Genomic DNA, 17,201 nt, shown 5'->3' on the forward strand with positions numbered 1-17,201 from the left:
ATTATATACCCCCAACTCCATTTCCTTTCCTTTAACATAAACATAGTTAACATTATTGAATGTCTTATGCCTACAGAATTTGGTTAGCTCATCACATTTAAAGATGCAACTGTAGCTCTGTCAGCACTGCAAGAAATACACGGCCAAGTACATAAAAACAAGGCTTCTCCTTGCCCTTCCACTGCCTACTCTTCGATTTTCCATGGTCTCCCAGAACCATTGAAGCCAGTGGCCACTGCCTCAATCCTCCCCAACTCCCATGTCTCTGGGGTTTCACCATTCCTCTTCCCAGTTTAGGAGTCTTATTCCTTTCTTTCCCCCCAAAAGCAGTAAGACAAAAATTTATTCAGGCAGCCCTCAGTTCCTTGCCTTTCACGAGCTCACTAGAGACAGATCTTCTGTTTTCCAACCCTCTCCAGAATTTCCAGGGTACAACTTGAGATTATATGTGAAGGGCAACGAAAGACCAAAGAAAGAGGCATGGCATTCCAGTTTGGTAGGTAGCAGTTTTAGTAAGCAATGGGAACTTACATATGAGTCTGGTCTTGGGCAGCAAGAAGACAAATGGATCCCTGCACCCACTCACCAAGTCTTAAAATTTGTTTATAGAGAGGCTTTAACTGAGGACATTCAAGTATACCATGTACTGAAAGAGCGGACCCTAGGCTGGCCAACTCCATTTTGTTCTGTGTCCTCCATCTTGAGTGATCATGTCCCCGACATGGCCCCCTTTCTGGGAAAACCGCAGATAGAAATTCCCGCTCAAACCTCAGACCACGCCTACTTCCCTTTCAAATCACGCCGGGCAACCTGCACAACGGGACTCTGACCCTTCCCCAGCCAATCGCTAAGGCCACAACCATCACCCCCCCCCAACTGCCCCTAGACCCCTATAAAACCTTTGTGCTTGCGAAACACTCTCTCTCCAGTATCTCACTGCTGCGTCGGTGCAGACAAGGGATTGAGCTCGAGCTAGCTCGAATAAAGGCTCTTTGGTTTTGCATCGAACTCGGCTCCCTGGTGGTCTTTGGGGATCACAAATTCTGGGCATAACAGTATTTATTCAATACCACATTATTATCTCAAGGCTAGGTCCTTGGAACAGCCTCAGAGCAGGAATGTGGAAATTGGAGTCCACATTCCAAGGGCAAAGGAGGAGGTAAGAATCTAATTGCCCAGGTCCAGTTAACAGGTAAACTGGCAGTCATATCTTTTCCATGAGCTTCCCCAACAGGACTCAGTTCCATGTCCCTTTCCTAGCCCCAGTCTTGAACAACAAGACAAACCTTCACCAGAAGGGCTTAGGGAACTTTGCCCAGGTTTAGTCTCAGGTGTTAATTCTGATGTTGATCATAATTGTGTGCATTTTTTCCAGACTGCAATGCTGAAACCCACCAAGTGACAATTTAGAGAAAACCCAATATAGAAAAGAGATAATCATAGCTGTTGTTACACAGGCAGGCATGGGGAAGGCCCCAGAGTCCATGTCTGGGCATGCCTCCCACTCACAACTCCTACCCACCATTTGATCAAAGACCTCTGAGTATGGTAAAAATCACTAAGACATGATTCTCTATTATATTGAAGTGGTACATTGTAAGGTCTAAATAGTTCTATTATGTTTCTATTTACCTTCTTTCCCTGACCATCAATCTCATGAAAAGAAAGCCTATGAGCAGTCCTGTTTTCAGTAGTTGAGAATCCCATCCTTATCCTTATTCTGTAGATTATCTAACTGAATCTCAGAAGAAGCAAGCTACTTAGGTCAGAACTGATTCTGGGTAGACTTCATTGGGAGAACAAGCTGTACCAGGGTTAGTCAGGACATGGACACTACACAGGGAGGTTTGCCTCAGGGACAGCTACTGCTCCTTGGTAGATTGCATAGTACATTGCCATGGTCCAGGAAGACTTGAAGATCTAAGTAGAGATTCAATTCTTAGGAGTGGGGTTTAACATGGGAGCTTAGAAAATGGAAAGAAGTAATCAGTCGCTAAAGTTTGTCAAGATTAGCATGGACCAATAACAGAACTGACTTAATACTAAGTGACCACCGCTGGCCTATTATACCATAAATAGAATTGGCTCTAGAACCTGGGTTAGAGAGCTAAGAGGCTTCACCTGTGAAGATGGGACATTCTAGTATATGTGCTGCCGAAGCGAGCACGAAGATGGGACATTCTAGACAAACTCAAGTCTCATCTTTTTTGCCTACCTTTGGCCTGTCTGCTAGCAATGATGTTCAAAAACCACTGACTTCCAAATTTTCCCCAATGTGCAGAATGTAGTTGAAACATTTTTCTAGCAAGGTCTTCAGGGACATTTTCTCCAAATAAACAGTCAGCACCCACAAGCAGAGCTTCCTAGTGAGTCAGAGTGGGTTATATTGATAGTTATAGGACATAAATCTCTCATTCCTCAGGAAAACTAGGACTTTCAGCCATGAGCACCTTCATCCAGCTTACTAAGTACTTTCCATGAGAGCCATGACTGAAAGTGATTAGAAAGTGTTGTGCTATAACACCCTGCTATGGGACTTAATGCTCCAGTTTTGTAAGCAGCCTGTGAATACTTAATTCCCTCCGGACTCTAGATGTAGCCTTCTGAAAGCCTCCATTCCCTTTACTGACAAAAAATCTCATTTTACACAGTCCTGTATCAGGACAAAAAATAACTGCCTCAGCCTTGAGGAATGATGAACCATTTTACTCATCCTATGCAAAACATCTTGTGTACTGATTGGTGAGGGTAGCTAACTTGCCAACAGGTTACACAGCCAGAGGATGGAATATCTAGAACTCCAGCTCAGGCCAGTGTGCCAAATCTGTGTTCTAGAATCTGGATTATGTCACCTTGCTGAAAACCTGACTATTCCATGGGAAAGCAGCATTTCCAGAATTCCTATATAGGATGGGTTTAGGAAATGATAGCCTGGTTTACAGAAGTATATTTATGGCTTGAAACCATGTTTACATATCAAGCAAGAACCAATTGCATTACTAAGAAACAGGGCAGACTGGGGCATCGTGAGAGGATGAAGAAATGGCTGAAGTTCAAGCCCCCACCCCCCACTTGGCACAGTCATTCAAGGGAATTTGTAAGCATGGCATCCTAACTGTAGATCTAGGATTTAGTCATTTTTTACTCTTTCCATGCTGAAATCCTGGAAACTTCAGTTCGCTAGCACTTTTAAGGTTCGGATCATAAATTTTAGTTCTTCCTCAGCCACATAAGACCTCAAAAGCTGTGTTTAATAGTTAATGTCATTTATTTGCAACCTACCTTCCCCCAAGGGTGTTTTGAGATAATCTAGTTGACAGAAGAATCAAAGTGGATGAGAAGATAAGGGGCCTAACCACATTCTCCCTGGCCTCCAAACCATACCAACAGCCTCTAAAAGCTCCCAATAAAAGTGGGTATGCAGTTCAGGTAAGATAAAGACAAAATTTAGACTCCTGAAAGTCATTAGAGGTTACATAATTTGACAAATCAATGAAGTAGGTATTCTGGATATTTCAAGTCTGCTAAATGATCAGGCATCTTTTGAATTCGAACACCTTGAATTTTGTTTTCCATCAAGAGATCCAAGTATAGGAAATTCAGATCCAAAATCCCTTTGTCTGGTAGAAAGATATCCATAGCTTTATGGGGTAAATTTGTAAATGGCTAACAATGAAGAATTGAAGGGGCGTTCAAATACAGCATGACTTCATTTATTTTAGCTAAGTTATCTCCTGTGCCTGCTGTGATGGCTTCAAAGACTTCCATTGTGATCAACTCAATTCTTTGAGTTCCCCTACTAAAGTTATTAAAACATGGTAGTTATTTATTGAGTAGCATTGCTGTGGATCCAACCTAGATTCAATAAGCTAAGAAACAAACCTCCCGTCACACTAAAAACTGAATATTTGGAAGTACTAATACAAGTATTCATTCTGCATAACATTTAGTGCAATTGTATTCCATTTTAACTCAACATTTACATATCTTACAATTCTTTTAGTCACTTTAAAGAATCAATGTAAAATCTAGTCCTTCCCCTTTTGTTTGGATTATTGAAAATATAACTCTACATTTTGTCTAATAGAATTTGGATTCTGATAGTTCACTGTATTTACAAAGTGTTAGCCTGTGACAGATTAGAAACCAACTGATCCTACACCTGATAGTTTGAGATGCACAGTCTGGGACATCCCAGGCTTTTAACTCATCTCATTTGATAAGTTATTACTGCCAGAAAATTAACCATTTTACTCCTAACATCCCATCAGGCCCAGGTTCAAAAGTTTGTACCAGAAAGTAGGAGGGAATTATTGGGGAGGGAAGTTTTTTCTAAGAACAGAAGCCAGTTTTCAGGATGCCAACCAGCCTAAAATGTCCAGCTCCCCCCTTTCTCAACTATCTTCAACAAACAACTAGCTTTTAGGGGGAGAAATGCAAGGATGATGTTTATAGATACTGATGCCACTTCTAAAAAGCCTTTCTCTGGAATAAAAGACCAAGACCAGGAAACATTCAAACCGTGAAGGCTGTACCAAATACATATCAAAGCAAATGCCACAGGGAGAGAACCAATCGAGACTAACCCCATGCCCTCATGTTTGTGGAGCTTTGGTCCATTCAAAACACAGGATCTTGTTATTTAAGCATACAGAGCACAACTACCAACTAAAGATTTTAACACATCTTCCAACAGGGGGCACTTAGCAACCATAAAAAAAGGAAAGCTTGACCAAGTTGTGAAATTGGCTGCTTTTGCTAATTTGCCTGAAAAATTGGGGACTATATTTTTAAAGGGGGAATTCTTTTTCAGCTGGCATCTATGTCGCTGTGGTAATGTGTTTCGCCGTATCTGCTATAAGGCACTCGTTCTCAATTTCATATAACCCTCCATGGCTATCTGCTTAGCTGGTTAGAAACAGTCACCCAAGTCAAGCCCTTTTAGGACAAGTCATTCAACATAGTTGTGGAAGTCAGTCATGTTTACAGAAGCCTGATCTCTTGAACCACTTAAGAGTTTCTCACATGAGTCTTGCCACTCCCAAGGGCTCCGTTCTAGCGTCCTTGCTGCTAGGGACAGACCCAAGACTTAGCCTCCAACAGTCACAGACGGCCAAGAGACTGATTCAGAACGGAGAGTGAAGTCAGTGAGTGGAACCCATCTTAGACTAAGGCAGCTACTTAGGTTGGGGAGTTTAACACACAAGAATTGGTGAAAATAAAGACTACCACACAAGTTTCAATTCTTGTGCTACCTTGATTTGTGGTTATGCCATGTTTTATCAACTTGTTTAGAATATCTGAAGGCAAGGGGAAACTTCTGTTGTAAGAATTAAAATTTACTTTTTTTCTTGGGAGCAGAGAGAGTGCAAAGAGAATTTAAGCTTAAGATTGCCTAACAACTCTCCCTTTTTTCTTCTCCCCCTCCTTTTACTGCAATAATTGGCAGTTGGGAGAATCCAAACTCCATTTAAGTTGAGAGGCAAAGATCTGCCTTAATCTTTATTAATTCATCCAAGCTCTACCTTTTCAGTATAAGGACAAAGTAGGCATTTAGAATCATGCAGGATTAGGTTTATCAGAAAGTAAAAAAAAAAAAGTTTCTGTACCTTTAGAGAGATCCTGGTGGTGGAACAAAATATTTACTGGGTACTTAATTTTTGTCGAAGCCTTAATTTTTTAGGATGTCTATTACATGATCTTGACAAAAGTTTATACTGCACTGATAGTTTCAATTATGTTGACATTGTTTTATTATAGTATTCAGCTACAATACAGTAATTTTTAAAAACTGCCTATAAAAAAATAAGAAAGCCATAACAAATAGAGCCTACAAGATTGTTACCTGGGAAAAAGACAAGTTAACAAGGAAATAAAGGCAGCAACTGAAATATGGAGATAAAGTAGAGGGGTCATGAAGGTCTGGAGGTCCCCATGAAGATGTACAACAATTTTCACAGGACTGAAGTGTGAAGAGTTGAACAGCCCAACTAAAGAGAAGACAAAGTGAGTAAAATAACTAGGTTAGGTATTTGGGAAAACAAAGTGCAAAGTGTTAACCACCCATTCATGAGAGAATAGAAGCAATGGACAGTGAGCGGAGTTGGGGGCTGAGGGAAGCATTTCCACAACCATCTAGCACCTCCACATATAAGAGAGCTAGTATCTGGCTTTGGACCACACCTAGAGTTCAAATCACAGTACATTTTACAAGGGATACTTTGGGCAGTTAACCTCTGAGCATCACCTATCGAAGTTGATAGCTACTTAGGACTGAGTAGTTGAGTTTCGTTTAACTGGCAGTGGGCCAGTTCCTGCATGCATTTTCAGGTAAGTCAGAAGTAGAAATGGACTATCTTAAACACCTCAGAGGAAGATTTCTACATCAGTTCTGGTTTATCAAGGTGACAGGTACTGATTGCCTCACTGAATCAGACAGACTATTATATCTAGAGTTTACTATTAAGGAGAATTAAGTGTATACGTGTACTAAGCAGCAGCCCTTAAATGATTTTAGTTTATTAAAGCAGACCAGAGAGATCTGTTACAGTTAAGCCACAAAAGAGGGAAAAGACAGCAAGGTATATGCCAAGTGATTACGATAGATTTATACCACCTTTTTATGTCTACTTGGCCATTTAGTCTGATGCAAACATGTACATGACTAAGCTCATGATATTTAATCACTCATGTTGCCACAACAAGAGCTTCCATTCACATAATGGTAGATGCCCCACGTTACCCACGGTTGACATTTGAGTCAGTGTACCAGGGAACCAGGTAAGCAGATAGGACTTTGTTCTACAGGAAGTGACTATTCCCTTATGATGCCTAGCTTCCTGCTGAGCAAGGTAAAAATAACATTCACCTGATTATGTGTAGTTTAGGCTTATTTTAGAGATTGTTTGCTATTAATAGAGGTACCTAACACAACTATGACAAAGCATTGATGAAATGTTTGTTCTATTTGTATATTATAGCAAGTCATTGTAAGGGCAACTTAATTGTATAGATAAAAACACTTTAACCCAAAATAAACAATTTCCCAGGTTGAGAGATTGAGAAAACTTAGACCCTGGGTCACAGATTTCTCTAGAAATGGAGCCACTGTGCAGTAGTTACTAAGAAATAAGTGAACCAAAATATGTAGAAGCATTCAGAATAGTACTGTCTTGGCTCCTGTTGCTACTGTTTATTCCTTGTCGTATCCACACATGTATTACAGACTTAACACTTATCTGTTCACATTTGGTGACCAGGTTCTATGTATTTGAGCAAAGAACATTTATATTTAAGACTGAAAATTCTTACTAACCTAAGGAAAAGGGAGAACTAAAACCATCAATATCCACTCAAATTTAAAGCCCAGTGGTACAATGGATTAAGGATAGGGAACAGAATGTGAACATAAGAGGTGAGCTGAAAGTGGTATAAAATTAGGCAAGAGTATAATTAGTATGGAGACATGAGAATGGAACCAGGAGAATACTGGAGAACCCAAACAGAAAGGGCCCTATGCCACGGATCCAGGGTGTTTTAAACATCTGTGAATTGACCACAAAGCAGAATAGTTTCCAGTTATGGGTCACAACATAGTATGAAACAAACTACCTGCTGCATTTCAATGAAGAATTCACTATGGAGTACACCGAGTAGAGATAAACCCGGCTTCCTCACTCCAAATTTCAGGTATTCTTCTAAACATCAACATTGCCTAGATTGAGGTGCCCGCGGCACTAAGTCCTGTCTGGTTCATCTATTGATCTGATAGATCTTCCTCACCCTTGACAGAGGTAGAAGAACCTTTCAAATAAGCATTCTAAAATACACCCAATTCCAATGAACAATGAGGATGGGTGGAGACCAGGAAGGTATGCAACAGGTAGCACTCTAGAAAATTCCAAACTCGAAAAAAATAAAATAAAAAATAAAAAAAATTTAAAACAATTCCAAACTCCCCTTCTACATAGGTGGATCTATTAATTCATGTTGTTAGTGATAGGGACATGCCAAGTATCAAACGAGTTGCAAAGATTCAGGCAATTTATGGAGGATCAGATCATAAATGAAAACAAACCTGTAAAATACAATTCCAAGTTTTCAGTCTTGTAAAACTTTAAAAAACCTGTGAATCATAGTTACAAAGTATCTATTTGAGGGAATTTTGTTACCAGACAAGGTCCTATCCTGTATATTCTTTGGACAGGAAAAAACATTGACTGGACTTAGATCTGTTAGCATTAGCTAAAGTGACAAACTTATTTGACAGCTGGCAATACAGGTTAAGTTCCCTTCAGCCTATTAAGTGTTGAGTCACATCAAATATTGGTCAGTTTCCCCATGCCTAGGTCTTCTAATGTGTTTAGGCATTTTATAGGCAGACTAGTTCAGGGGTACCTGAGTGACTCGGTTAAGCGTCTGACTCTTGACTTCGGCTCAGGTCATGATCTGTGGGGGACATTGAGCCCCATGTCTGGCACCGTGGGTCCTGCTTAAGTTTGTTTTGAGAGCAAGAGAATCCCTAAGTAAAACGACTGGTTCTGTTTCAGTAGTCAAGGGCAGTTACATAACAGTAAATGTGGAAGAATTACCTTCCCCCTAAGACAGATCTGTCACCAGTCTCTTAGATTTTGTCTTTGAGTAATCATGTTACATTAGCTAAGACCATGATTGGCATTTGAAGACTCATTTTAGACAAATGTTTATTGCTGGGTAGAGGGGACAGGACCACTCTTATTCTAGGAGATCTGAGTAGTAGTTTTCAAAACAAAGTAGTAAGTAGTTTTCAAAACAAAGCAAGTGCTGCCTGTAAAAACAGTAACTGCCAGTAAAAGCAGGTTAAGGTAACTTGACAAGGCGTTTCAGGTTGTAGAAACTTTTCCAGTTACCATGAAGGATTAGTTGTCTCTACAAAGCCTCATTTCTAGTGGCCCACAAGGTGAAGGAAACCACTCTTGCATTATTACTGGCTCCTACTTACAAGTTAGCCTGGCCTATTATATAAGCTAACTGGTTAAGAACTCCTAGAAAATGCTTTAAGTATTATACATAGTTTATTATACATAATTTTAAAACCATAAAAGCCACAGGTAATACTTGAGATGCATTATCCTTACTATCAAGAAACAATCCAGAGAGGCAGCAGTGAGGAGAAAGCACCGGAGCTTCCAGGTTAGCGTTATCAACGTGTGACAAGGTAAATGGGATCCCAGCTCCCTCAGATATATAATGGGTTAACACACACTTCTGGCTTAAAGTCTAATTCTTAAACCAGGTAGGATATTTAAGGTATTTAGCAACAAAGCCAGTGATCTAGTGCCAAGTGTTAAGTTATTCAAAAACATCTTAGTAACGGCCAAATCATTCAAAGCGTTTTACAGTATAGCTTCCAGCTGAGTGATGCTTTCTGCCCTCCCAGCTATGACTTGCCACAAAAAAAGCTAGTACCTCCAGATGACTTCTCCATTGGCCTCTGGAGATTTATTGCAGCTCAAGGGTGGTTGAATGGTCTGCGCCCAAGATATAATAAGGCACATATCTGCATGCTGGCCATCAACAGGAGGTCTAGATCTAGACCTGAAAGTACCACAAGCATCCTCCTCCTCCTCCCCCGACCCCCAACAATGCTGGGAAGTTCCTGAGAATCAGGCAGATGCTTCGCATGCCATTCAATCACCCCATGGATCTCAACGGTGGCCACCTGCATTATTAACTTCCACACCGACACTGCTCCTAGGCTCCCATTCCTCAACTTTGGGGCTGCTGGGGACTCGCACCACTAAGGGACTTGCCATCTTAGCAAGTACATCACTTTCATCAATTATGAAGTATTTCCTTACTCAGTACAGACAGTAAAGATACTGACTCTGCTTCTATTCTGTAGCCACTCAAATAGCTCACAAAGCTTTGCATTGTGTACTGTTTGAGGTGATATGCCTCCAAAACAGAAACCCCTGATTGCTCATGTTTTAGCCCTTTAGGACTATAAATGAGGGCATGATATCAAAACCCACTTTGTTGGCTTATGCCTACCACCGCCCCCACAGTATCACGACCTCCCCCAAATATCCTCCATTATTTTTGGACCTCAGATAGGTTCATGAAAAAGTTGGTTCCAGTTCTGCTTTGAGGTTCATGAAAAAGTTGGTTCCAGTTCTGGTTTGGCCTGATTTATGTCAACTGCCCAACCTACCTTCTAAGAGGTGCCAAGGGTATGTGAGAACATGTTTCACCATGTGAGGACCAAACTATATTTCTTAGATGAGACTTCCATATTCCACTGGACACCTTGACCGTACAGCTGCCCAACTTGAACCTGGGGCTCAGCCTCACCACAGCTTTTTAACACAGGTCTGAGGAAGAGACATGCTTCTCTTCACCTTCCTGCTCCCAACACAACTTCCCCTTGGCCAATTTAGATACTGCCAATGAATGCAAACACCTGGTGGGGGCGCAGGGACTAGCCCAATTCTAAATTCCAATCCAGGCTTAATCAGTTTACCTAGGAAGTCTTGAGTAAGGAGTTATTCTAAGGAGGATTCCTCTCTACTTTGAAGACAATTTAATTCAGTTTGATACCCATTTACACTGGTCCTTATGCAGGCACAACATCTCCAGTCCTGTTAAGTCTATCAGAATCTATACTTCAGTTGGCTCATGAAGGGTTTTGGTAACAGTCCATCACCAGCCTAACTGGAGTGGAATTCAACACTAAGAGGTAGTTTCTCCCACAATGAAGAAACTCTGGTGTGCATTTTGGAGGTGGGGAGGTGGGGGGGTGAGGGGTGGGGGGTGGGGGGCGGTGGTGGTAATGAGTGAGGCTCTGGCTAGGTATTAAATGCTTAAGTACTTGTTCTCTTTATGATATCATTAACTCCTTTGGAAAACACTCAAAAAGTAAGAGCTACATGTGGTATTTTTCCAGTTTCCTCTACTTAGAACAGCCATGAGTTAGTAAACTAAGCTTTAGACTGGGCTTTTAGACATGGCCCTGAAGATTCCAGGACAAAGTTTGCCAACAATAATCAAAATGATTGCTAGGGGTGTGGAAGATGGCCATATTGCTGATGTAGGATGGTATTAAACACAAAGGCAATCATTCTGACAAAGTCCAAGTAAATAGTTTAAATGGTTCCAATGTTCTGATTCCTGGGAATTTCCCTCTTGAAAGGCTTGAACTCAACTGGCAGCAATAGTGAAACTACTTTCTACACAAGTCAGCTTGGACCAACATCTAAAACATGGAAAGTGAAGTTTAAGAGGAATAGTAGGCCCCCCAATGTTACCTTTTATCTATTCCCACGGGATAGCCACTAGCCACTGAGCACTTGAAATGAGTCTGAATGGAGATATGCTGTAAGTTTAAAATGCATAGCAACTACAAGAAGTACCAAAATATAAGCCCTTTAGTTTTTGTATTACATGTTGAAATCGATTGTCTATTGGGTTAAAACTGAGTTTCATTTAATGGGGTCATTAGGATTATAGTATGTGGTTTGTACTTGTGTTTCACATGTGTCTCGGACAGCACCATTCTAATGTCTTTATAAAGAATTTATAGGAGACTATGTGCCAACAACCTTGTCATCTAGAAGCTTTCCACAAATGCTACTTCAGAAGTTGAGGGTTCTCTGGGATGAGAACTTGATCTCAGAATTAGACAAGATCACAAGATTGTTCTGTTTATACCACATCCCATCTACCTGGGAATTCCTAAACCTCAGACATGACAACAAAAATGTTACATCAGGTATCTTTAGACAGTGATTGCTTGTCCTTTAGTTGCTCACACCTAGTGTAAACATCCCTCAAAGAATTCTCTACTGCTTCTAGAAACCTCACCAGCAGTAGCACAGACCAAAAGCTATCCTGGGCTTTTCCAAGCTTCCCCTTCCACTCAAAACCTGGCCTTGCTTCCACCCAGGCCATCCCACTGGGGGAGTGAGACCCTTCCTGCTACTGCAGTGAAGCTTCATTCCCTTCACTCCATCCTTAGGTTCTTCAGAAGCCCTTTCTATCACGCAGTTGAGGAAGATTGTGCCTGGATTCCATATCAGATTTTAAACAAGCCTTTATGGTTTTTTCTGCAAGGGAAATTTAGGCCAAAAGAGAAGTCTACTCAACACTTTTCAAAGTTACTTCGGAGAGTAACAGCCAGATATGAAATTCATTTCTGACTCCCAGCCAGCCTCCCCCCTCACCCTTTTCTGTGGAGAGCTGTGTGTTGCAGTTAAGCACCTTCGGCCACAGCTCTGTGTTTGTGTTCCTTCCTAAGCTGTGCTGTACGTTCCTAAGAGGGCAAGGCCTCCTTTCAGAGTGTGCTCAGCACAGGGCTGTTGAATCTAGTTGCCTTCAGACCAGCCTCACATTAACACAAGCTTCAGAGAAGAGTTATTTGCTCCCAGCCAGTCACTTGCTGCAGTCACCAGTCTCCTGGACCATGGCTCAGGTTTGGGAGGTGGGGGAAGGGAAAACTGACCTGGATCACCTCTGGCCACCACAGCTCCCACCCACAGGCTTCTACAGGATTTTTCCCCTGGAGAAAAAAATGTCAGCCTTTGGAGTTCAACAGAATCAGGTCCGTGAAAGGACTATTACGTAAGCAAACTGCTTTATGCCTCAAAGGATTCAGAACCATAGTGAAGGTTGAAGCTTCCCAGTGAGCCTTTTCTCCAATTCCATCTCCATTTCATGCAAGACCTCAGACTTGACAACACTGGAACAGACATCACAGAAGCCAAAGACCCAGAGTGAGTTCATTTCTACTTAAACTTAAGTTTGCCATAGAGGAAATGAAATGAGGCCTAAAGATATGGAGTTTCCCTAGAAGCACTGGGAGAATTGAGAAGTTAATGCTGTAATCACAGCTGCAAGCTTGAAGTGTCTTCCTGAATGAGGACTTTTTTTCTTTTAAAACTAATGCGTCAGTATTTTTTCCTTCAACAAGCTTAAGTATATTTTAAACACTTTCAAATTATGTTCCCTAGTACCTTGAATATTCTCTGGGGCAGTAGGCTGATAAAAATGTACATTTCTCCCCTGCTGTTCCTAGAGCAGGTTTTTTGTTATGTATCAAGATTGCACACACACAACACAAAGGTCCAAAAGCTACTGGCTTGAGTTAGGATAGCCAAACCACGGGAATCTACCCCAAAAACCAAGAGCACACTTTACACACTGTATGTTAAACAATTTGACAAATTATTAAAAAAAAAAAAGGATAGCCAATAATGCATCAGCTACATGTAAGATTTATGGTGGGGGGGGGGGGCTCTTGATATTCAGAGTGCTGCCTTTAACAAAAACCCTTCTGAGAAACTGCTTCTCTCCGAGGCACACATTTCAGTTTACTTGGTTACAATTTCTATCATTGAATTCTCACCTTTAATAGTTTTCCTACTCTTCTTGCTTAGTTCTAGTCTGAGTGGCTGATTACAATTAGGATAATAATGGTCTGACTACAGACACTAAGATTTAGTGCTAAGAAATAAACTAAGCAAACAACCAATTTCCTGGGAAGGTAGCACTGAACTCTGGTGTGAAGCAGCTCTGGGTAACCACTGAATACTAAGCAGAAACCCAAGTAATGAGTTGAACGCAAGATCGTCTTGCCACAGCTGAAGAATTTCTATTAATGCCACCCTAAGGGTTTGTCGGGGTTGGAGTTACAAAGAGCTAAATCCCAGACAAGTTTCAAGAAAAAACTTAAGAGGTTTGGGTTGAACGGAGCCCAGTGGCCAGAAAGCAGACAGAATGCACATCAGGCCACAGCTCAGAGGTAACCACACAGATAAAGAGGTCCTAGGGCATGGACAAATTCCCATTGGCAGAGAACCCTGCACTGCTCCAGGTTTTGTTCTAGAAATTTGACATTTAAGAAGCTTGGTGTTATTGAACCCCTTCTCCCCACTCTTCAATTATGGTCTTACAAGAGTGACTACTAATCCTTCGTCATACCCTAGTTTGATATCTAGAGCCAAGTGGCTCCAGAAGCCTATGCAGGAACACCAACATACAGACACCAGTTTTATAGGACTCACCTGCAGTGGAGTCCTTTAAATAGGCAAACAGGTGTTGTTTTGGTCTGCATTTTTAAGGGAGAAAAGCAAAGCTTTTCAGGGTCTCCAGTTAGTTTTCTACTGGGAAGTCAGCATTTGGTCCAGTAGTACACTGAAGTATTTTGTAGATTTGAAGTTGTGTATATGGTTTGCTTTTCATCTTTTCCTTTTACTTTTATATTTAATGAAGTTTACAGAAATGGAAAGGGGGCTGGTAGACAAAATATACCATGCTGTTCATCTTAGAATTCACTTAAGTTTAACTGAATTCTTCATTGCCAGTTAAGTCACCCATATACCAGTTTCTGGAATTATTGGAAGCAGAGAAATTTTGCCATCAGTAAAGACACGATTACAGGTGAGACCGCTACAGGAGTAACGAGAATATTGGTTTTCAGTGTTAGGCAGCCATGAAAAAGCAAAGCCATTAATTGCGATCCCTGGGCCTCATCCTGCTGGAGCACTCCCTCCCCTTACCCCAGTTCTAGTTATAACCATCAGTTAGCAAGCAGCAGCGTCTTTTGGAAAAGCTGGGACTCAAGACCCCAGATCTCATCGGTCAAGTGATTCTGCGTCAAGCAAATTGCCAACCCCAGAACTATACGTGTCTTGAGCACATTGTCTACAAGGCAAGATCTGCTCTTCTTGAGCCCGGCTTCCTTCACAAGTACATTAACAAAATTAATTCCCCACTGATAGGGGTGAGGGTAGACAAAGTTGTGTATCCTACTTTATTTTTCCAGATTTTTCTTAAAGCAGGTAGACCTAGGTATAGTTTAGGTATAGTGCGATTTTTTACAAGAGGCCACTTTGTTATACAGATGACACACTACGATTTGCTGGGTAGCACTTGGGAAATCATCATAGTCCAGATTGTCATGTAGGATGCTCTTGATCAGTTTGTTACAAAGATGCCACATTATCGACTTCCTTTGTGACATTTTGTTAATAAGCTCAAGGAAACTTCACAATCCTCATGGTGCTTTGGGTAACCATCTAAGTCAAATTTCTTTACTATTCCAACTGCAAAAGCTCCTATCCGTTCCTCATCAGAAAAGTGATCTCAGGTGAGCAATTCTGACATTAAATGAAGAGTTCAGGGAGAGGTAATACATTTCCCCCCTCCAGCTCCACATACAAGTAGGTAAGTTTCAGCCCACAGGTTTTGTATCATTTTCAGGTCAGACAAGGGCTTGCAAAATGAATGTGGTTAAAACTTAACTCCCTGGTAAGAGGGCTCAAAAGCCACATGTGCTAGAAGTTCGCTTTAGTTCTTCACCAACTTATCACTAAAGACACTTCCTTCCCCCAAAGAAATGTAATTCCAAAGTATTCTACATTTTTCTCCCACGGTTTCCACCCAAGCCAATCTAACTTTTAGTCTCTTAACGCAGGGAGGAGGTGGTTTGTCCTCACTTTTTGCCATTAGTCTAGACAGGAGTTTCCAATGGAGACTTTAGGACTCCAACTGAACGCTAGAAAAAAAAAAAAGTAGGAAATTTTTGTGAGGAAAGCTAGATTACTGAATCTGCTTTGAACATAGAAGCTCTAAACTTCTGTCCTTTTAAGGCTTATACAACTTAAGTTAGTTGGAAGAGTGATTTGATCAACCATCTTCTAAGTGGGAGGTTAAACAGAAGTCAGTTAAAAGCAGGTGACTTCTCAGCGAGGTTTGAGCAGAGAGAAGAAAACTCAAAGTTCAAGGTTCAATGTTGTCGTTTTTTTATATTTTTTAATGTTTAAGGGAGAAAGAGACAGAGTGCAAGCAGGGGAGGGGTAGAGAGAGGGAGACAATCCGAAGCAGGCTCCAGGCTGTCAGCACAGAGCCCGACGCTGGGCTCAAACTCACAACCTGGGAGATTATGACCTGAGCGGAAGTCGGATGCTTAACTAAGCCACCCAGGAGCCCCAAAGTTTAAGAACCACCCCTCCCCCCGCCGGACTCCCAATAACTATAAAAGTTTCTCCTCTATCTGTATTTCGAGGAAGACATGACTGATAAAGTGACTTCAGGAAGTGGCCATAACATCCTACATAACATAACAGATATTTTCGGTCTGCAAATGACTGCTTTCGAGTTCCTCGATCTGTTTGCTTAGATACCCGTCTTTTTCTTCATTCTCCTTTCACTTCTAAAGTAAGCTACCCAAAATTTCCCTTGAGATCCAACGAGAAGTTTGGTTCTTTCCACCCACCACCTCCTTAACCCTCAGAGAACCCCCTCAGCTACTAGTACGCCTGTAAAACCGCGAACTACTTCACTCAGTGACCCACACGCCCCAACCCTGCAGCAGCACGGCAAACAGAGGCGGCCGCCAGCCAGCCTCCTTTTTATACTCAAAGCCCCGCCTTCTTCTTGGGTGCGGACCAATGAGAACACCGAGGAGCCGGTCTACAATTGGTCCGTGATTTCCGGCTGGTGAAAAAAAATAGCCTTCCAAATACCCGGTTGCCAGAGCCTCAAGCTTTAGGCTTCTCACTTTAAAAAGTCAGTGCTCTCCCTCTGCTTTTTTTCCTGCCTGGTAAAGGTCACTGAGTTGTTGAAGACATTGTGAGGGAATACTTTAGAGTCATCTTCCAAAAGTGGCTGAATCAACTACCCCTCTAGCACTTAGTCTTAACGTGAAAGATTTTGTGAGCCTTAAGGAGAATCAAAAGGAGAACCCTGAGGGGCCGACGCATGCGCAGAGCAAAGGCTCAGGTAGGCTACCTTATTTCTTGGCCTGAGGCATCGATTGGGCCCAAGGGTAAGATGCAGGTGCCTCTCAGGCACGCTCCTCCCTCATGTACTTGCTACTCTTCACCAGGATGCAGATGGTAGCCACCAGCTTGTCTGCAGCGAGTAGCTCGCCATTCACGGGGACTGCTGGGCTTTGGCCTTTTTGTCTTCTCTCTGACCGCTTTCAATAATCTGGAGAATCTTGTCTTTGGCAAAGGATTCCAAGCAAAGATCTTCCATGAGATTCTTCTCTGGCTCTTTTTGCATCCGGCCTCACCCACCGAGTCTGCCTCACCACCTGATTCACATTCTCCATGGTTGGCCTATGCTACATCAACAAGGCCTCCTCCACTCTGTATCAGGCAGCAGTCCCAGGCCTCACACCAGCCAAAGTCACAGGGAAGGGCAAAAAGAGAAACTGACCC

This window comes from Lynx canadensis, chromosome B1, assembly GCF_007474595.2.
Source record: "Lynx canadensis isolate LIC74 chromosome B1, mLynCan4.pri.v2, whole genome shotgun sequence".
In the NCBI taxonomy this organism is placed as follows: domain Eukaryota; kingdom Metazoa; phylum Chordata; class Mammalia; order Carnivora; family Felidae; genus Lynx; species Lynx canadensis.